Source organism: Adiantum capillus-veneris, chromosome 25, assembly GCF_014529385.1.
Source record: "Adiantum capillus-veneris isolate H3 chromosome 25, ASM1452938v2, whole genome shotgun sequence".
Classification (NCBI taxonomy): domain Eukaryota; kingdom Viridiplantae; phylum Streptophyta; class Polypodiopsida; order Polypodiales; family Pteridaceae; genus Adiantum; species Adiantum capillus-veneris.
Genome location: NC_140955.1, coordinates 145,045,589 through 145,051,208, shown reverse-complemented (window position 1 = coordinate 145,051,208; position 5,620 = coordinate 145,045,589). Strand labels below are relative to the sequence as shown.

The 5,620-nt window shown below is 43.0% G+C and overlaps 2 pseudogenes across 2 annotated transcripts; both read right to left on the bottom strand.

Annotated features, from left to right (window-relative positions):
• Window positions 1–458: 458 nt before the first annotated feature.
• Window positions 459–3,089, bottom strand: LOC147425800 (dolichyl-diphosphooligosaccharide--protein glycosyltransferase subunit 1B pseudogene; annotated as a pseudogene). Its single transcript, XR_015186421.1, has 3 exons — window positions 3,046–3,089; window positions 2,748–2,913; window positions 459–2,678 (listed from the first exon to the last, which is right to left on the bottom strand). The product of XR_015186421.1 is annotated as a dolichyl-diphosphooligosaccharide--protein glycosyltransferase subunit 1B pseudogene (transcript).
• LOC147425799 (uncharacterized) lies at window positions 2,833–4,326 on the bottom strand (annotated as a pseudogene). The gene is made up of 2 exons (XR_015186380.1): window positions 3,359–4,326; window positions 2,833–3,277 (listed from the first exon to the last, which is right to left on the bottom strand). The product of XR_015186380.1 is annotated as an uncharacterized LOC147425799 (transcript).
• Window positions 4,327–5,620: the final 1,294 nt, after the last annotated feature.

Sequence of the window (5,620 nt, the reverse complement as noted above, 5' to 3'; positions counted from 1 at the left end):
ATTTATGAAAGGAAGAGAGAGAGAGAGAGAGAGAGGCCACCGATTGCCGTGGTTCAAAGGTATACCTTGAAAGAATGAGATACCCATCGTAGTGCTTCAGAGGGGTACCTTGCAGCAAACCACGAGGAGGGTTAGAGGTTTGTCAAGCTCAATGTTCGCAATCATACAAGATGTCAATGTTATTAATTGTTTGTTGTTCAAAACATGCAAGTTTCCTTGCACGGAGTAGTTTGCACAATCCTCCCCAATTTTTATAATATGAGGGAACGTGCCATTCCCACGGCAACGTGCAATTCTCAGTGTGTTCATTAACTGCGTTCGCAGTGTCAAATATGTCAAAAATCATCACAGAATGATAATGCTCACTCACCGCGCCATTGGATGTCTGTCGTCGATGCACCTTGCATCAATGATGCTGGGCATCTCCTGCTCTTAACCCGCTGCAAGAGATGACAATGGAGGATGAAGGAGATAAGCTTGTGACTATTTGGGTGGAGGAACTTTAGGAAGAATCTTGTCAAGAACTTGTTGTGCTTCGGAAAGTACTACACTTGGCATACATGGCAACCAAAGCATTACCAAGCACGACATTTTTGTTGAACAGTCCCCAACTAACAAGCTCATCATGAATTTGTTTTCCTATGTGGACGTCTTTCAAAGTGCCACATGCCTTAAAAATGCAAGCATAGGTGACTGCATCTGGAGAGAAGCCCTCGCTTCGCATCCGCTGGAAACATCCCAATGCTTCTTGGCCTTGCCCCTATTGGGCATCACCTGCAATCAATGCATTCCAAGAGACTGCATCTCGATCAAGAAGCTCGTCAAGGACTTGTTGAGCTTTCAAAAGTACACCACACTTGGCATACATGTCAACCAAATCATTGCCAAGCATGACAGTTCTTTACAACAGCCCCTGATTGACAATCTCATCGTGAATTTGTTTGCCCATACAATGTCTCACATAATGCCACATGCCTTCAAAATGCAAGCATAAGTGACTGCATCTGGAAAGAAACCCTCACTTCGCATACAATGGAAACAATTCAAAGCTTCCTGGCTCTGGCCCTGTTGGGCATATACTGCAATTAATACGTCCAAGAGATGACATCTCGGTTGGGAAGCTCCTCCAGAACTTGTTGTGCTTTCCAAAATACACCACAATTAGCATACACGTATACCAACGCATTGCCAAGCACGACATTCTTCTCCAACAACCTCTGACTAGCAATCTCGTCATGAATTTGTTTACCCAAATCAACGTCTTGAATAATAACGCATGCCTTCAAGGCACAAGCATAGGTGACCGCATCCGAAGAGAGGCCCTCGCTTCACAAGCAATGAAAATAGCCCAGAGCTTCGTGAACCTGCCCATGTCGGGCATATCCTGCAATAAGTGCAATCCGATCGACGACATCGATAAGCTCTGCACGCTGAATGTGAGCCTGGTATGAAGCTGAGGATTTTGATATAGAAAAGTCGAGCTCAGCATACGCAACGTAGGCAATGGAAAAAAGAAAAAATCCAGTAACGAGCATCAGTGGTTCAACCAGCATTGCCATTGGGTTGAATTTAAAGTATATCTCGAAGAAAACATTATGCTCTTGCACTACGTTCTTTTTTGCCAAAACGACAACAGTTCTTCCAGCACTGTCAAGATAGCTGTACTGGACCTCATTTGATTCCTCTACAGTAAATGGAACCTGAACAGAAGGTTCTTTCGACCCTTCTGGTAGCACCACTGTCACAATAAGTTTCTTTACAACAACATCTTGAATAGGGCATCCAAAAGGAAATCTCAGGTATCTTTGCCCATCAGCTGCCCGAAAAACAAAGTCCTGTAAAGGAACTCCATAACCAATAGTAAAAGTCACATGCCAGCCTCCCAACAAGGGGTACCTTGGCTCAAATAGAAGCTCTGTCTTGTCCTTGTCAAGAGGCAGATGTGATGTTGAAACATTGCCAATCTCATCTCTGTAGTAGAGAGAATGAGCTCGTGGAGGAAGGCGAGCCTGCAAGACACGAAGGGATGCCCTCCCACTTATTCCTGGTCTAGCATGAAAGTCGAGCCTTGAAAAACCACCCTTATGCTTAGCTCCACCATGAGTAAGTTGATAGTTTTCAGTTACATAAATATTGACCCAGTTAGAGATTTCTATCTCCTGCACCAACTCTTCCACAACAGCAAATGGCTCGTTGTTCTCATAATGTACAGTGATGGGTAGAGAAGAAAATGCTGGAATATTTTCATAAGGACCATATTTTATTTCAGCATCTGCTAGCTTTACTGGGTTAACCTTTGTGTAAGACTCAATCCGTGGATTGCTAGGCAGTTTGAAGGAGGTTTTCTGTACTTTTACAGGATAAGGAGACAGAACATACACACTGTCATAATAAAGCACAAGCTGTACATCTGATTGAGTAATTTCTTCTGGAAAAGGTTTCAAAAGATGTGTAAAGACTGTGTAAACATCCACTAATGTTGACTCGCTTGCTTTTAAAGGCTTGTTCAGAATAATAGAGAACAGAACCACCCCTTCTGATAAGATGGCCTCAGACTTTATCAGCTTCACAGGTAAGTTGACTGGTGTAGCTCTATTTTTCACTTTGCCTTCGTATTCAGAGACCCCAATAAAGGCCAAGTTACTTGCCAAACTTGAAGGTAAAGGGAGAACCTGAACCTGCGAAGCAATTGTGGATGAGAGAGAGAGAGAGAGAGAGAGAGAGAGAGAGAGAGAGAGAGAGAGAACCTGAACCTGCAAACTGTTTGAAGGTAAAGGGAGAAACTGTTTGAAGGTAAAGGGAGAACCTGAACCTGCGAAGAAATTGTGGATAAGAGAGAGAGAGAGAGAGAGAGAGAGAGAGAGAACCTGAACCTGCGAACTGTTTGGCAGGAGGTCGTTTTTTTTTTTAGAGCTTTAGGCAGAGGCAGGAGCACAGTTGAGAGAAGCTGCAATCTCTGTCCTCAAGCTGAAAATCTATGCTCTTGAAGGCGACTTGCAAAAAGAGAGAGATATGAGAGGTAGCAACTCAGCAATTAATACTAACGCAAAAACTTTGACGCAGCTCTCCCCTGACATTAAATCTACCATGGCTTTTCAAGATGCCCAACCATAGCTTTTCAAGATGCACAATTCTAGACAATTTAATTCCTAATACATACCATATCATAAGCCAGATGTGCATAACTTGATTAAATGCCCCTACCACTTTTCGGGCATTCTAGTTGCTTCAGTCCTTGCAGCAGCTCCTGCATCAGGTGTTCTTTGTCTGATGAAAGCTGGAAAAAAACATTGAAAGATGTTCAATTTGTCCAAACCCCAAACCTTCTGAAATGGCAGAAACGTCTTGCTTGCAATACCTTGATCATCCTATGATAAAGTTGATGTCATGCAGAAGAGATTTTAGACATTATACACCATCAAACAGACACCTGATTGTTTGAGTTATGAAGTTCAAGGAGATTCTTTTCAAAATTCATCATGTTCTGCTTGACCCATTCCAGCTCGCTCACACCACAACTTCGTGTCTCAACAATCTCTTCGATCTTCCTGTGAAGGTCTTGATGGTACTCATGGAGCTTTGCAACCAGAACACATATCTTCTCTTCCAAGTAATGAGTATACCCTTTACAGAAGTCATATTCACCAGCAAGGTGCCCAGCTTGAGCCTTGCAATCATCTCTCTCTTTTTGAAGACGCTCCATTTCTTGGTGCTTGCCTTCAAGTAACACAGCAGCCTCATTTTAGGTTTCTCGAAGGCGAGATTGGGCCTGTTGAAGATCCTTCTCTGCCTTCACAAGCTTACGATGGCAAAGGGCCTGTGTAGCCTTCACTTGGCATTCCAATAGCTCACGCTCCTTCTCCATGGAAGAGAAGAAGTCTCGCAACTGTTCAATTTCTCTGCGCAGTGACTCCTTCTTGGACTCATAAAGGCGTTGCCGCTCCTCGATTGCACCCAATGCCATCTCATGAGGCCTGTTGGGTGGTCTGTTGCTGCTTCCCTTGACTACTTCGACAAAAAGACCAGTGCATCTACAGCTGGGAAGTTACTTCCTTCAACATGAAAATGCCTTTATGAGTTGAGGACTTCAAAGGCCTGTGTTCGTAGCAGATTGGTATGCAGAGACATGCTCTGCTTGTTGAAATGATGTTGAAGGAGGTCCAAAAGGCTGAGAGCTGCGTTCAGGGCCCTGTGACGTTGTAAGCAAAGTATGCTGCACTGTGTTGGTCTGCTGCAGAAGAGAAGCGGGAGAGGAGAGGAAGGGAAACGACAACCGGTGCGCACTGGACGAACCAGCAAAAGCGCAATAACGACGTACACATTTTAAAAAAACGAAAAGCCATGTGGACGAACGTGGAGCCAGAATTGAGATTTTGGCTACTACACTAACGAAGTAACCAGAAATTGGTTCCCACCCGAAGCCTCGAACTCGAATTGCTTTTAACCGTTCTCCTCCCATCCCGAATATCCATCCATCATTGCCTTCTCGTAAAAACTTCCACCCACTCGGCACTTACAGAGTCAGTAGTACCCCTTCCGAGTGTTCAAGACTCGAGCTTCCATGAGCTACCTTTCTTTGTTGCTCCACCACTCTCTTGCATTGATGACACATTAAGAAAATTTTGAACTCATTTTTGGGTCTTTTAAGAGTGCCACATCATCAAAGTTGTACAAAAAAAAGCAACCCGGTAGACCCCTCTAAATATTGCTTAGAACCCCATGATATGACCTATCATTGGAAAGTTCTTGAAAAATGGATTCTAAAGAGCTAAGGTCCCAAAAGTTTGGATGACTTCTATGAAAGTTATGCCATTTGTTTTCAATCAATCAGGTTTTGTTACCGTTACGGATATCTAATGTCACCTTTTTCTAGATCTACATGAAGGCAATGTCCGATACATGCATGCTATATATCAATAGATAGCATTTGAAGAGTAGATTCTAAATATCCAACCTCCGACAAGTTTGGATCTTATTTGCAAAAAATTTACCGATCCCCACTTTTTGAAAGCTATGCCACATCAACAATTCTTACAAGGCCCATTTTTTAGTCCAAACTTTTCCTAATGATCCGATCTCTCATGGCAGCTTATTTTTAGCTTACATTTCACACACTTATTTTGACTACTGGATGTCCGGGTTTGCCTTACATGATGACCAAATTCAAGCTTTGAAATGCGTCGATCCTCGATCAAACCGGTGCCGAGGAGCTCAAGTTTTTAAGGTTCCACCTAGATGCGCCTCGAAGCAGCTTTAATACTTGTATCGGTCTCAGCACTGTGCAAGCAACCATAGCAAACTCAGAAAGGGAAAAAGCGAGCACACCGTGTATACATGAGTCGGCAAACTTTAAACCGAAAAAATCCTAACAACGTCCTCAAAAACTCTTAAGGAGAAACCTCTTCTTAAGAGCACTCAAGATACTTTAAGACTTTCAAATAATCTAGCTAATTCCACCATAGCAGCTGATCTAGATTGATTGCCAATCTTGACCAATCCTGTAGTAACAATCTTATCAAAAACTCAATATTGGCAAATCATATTTCCAATTGGTTTATTACTTGTGCTCGTGTACATTCATAGTGTATCCGTCAACACCAACTAAGTATGCTCATAGCAT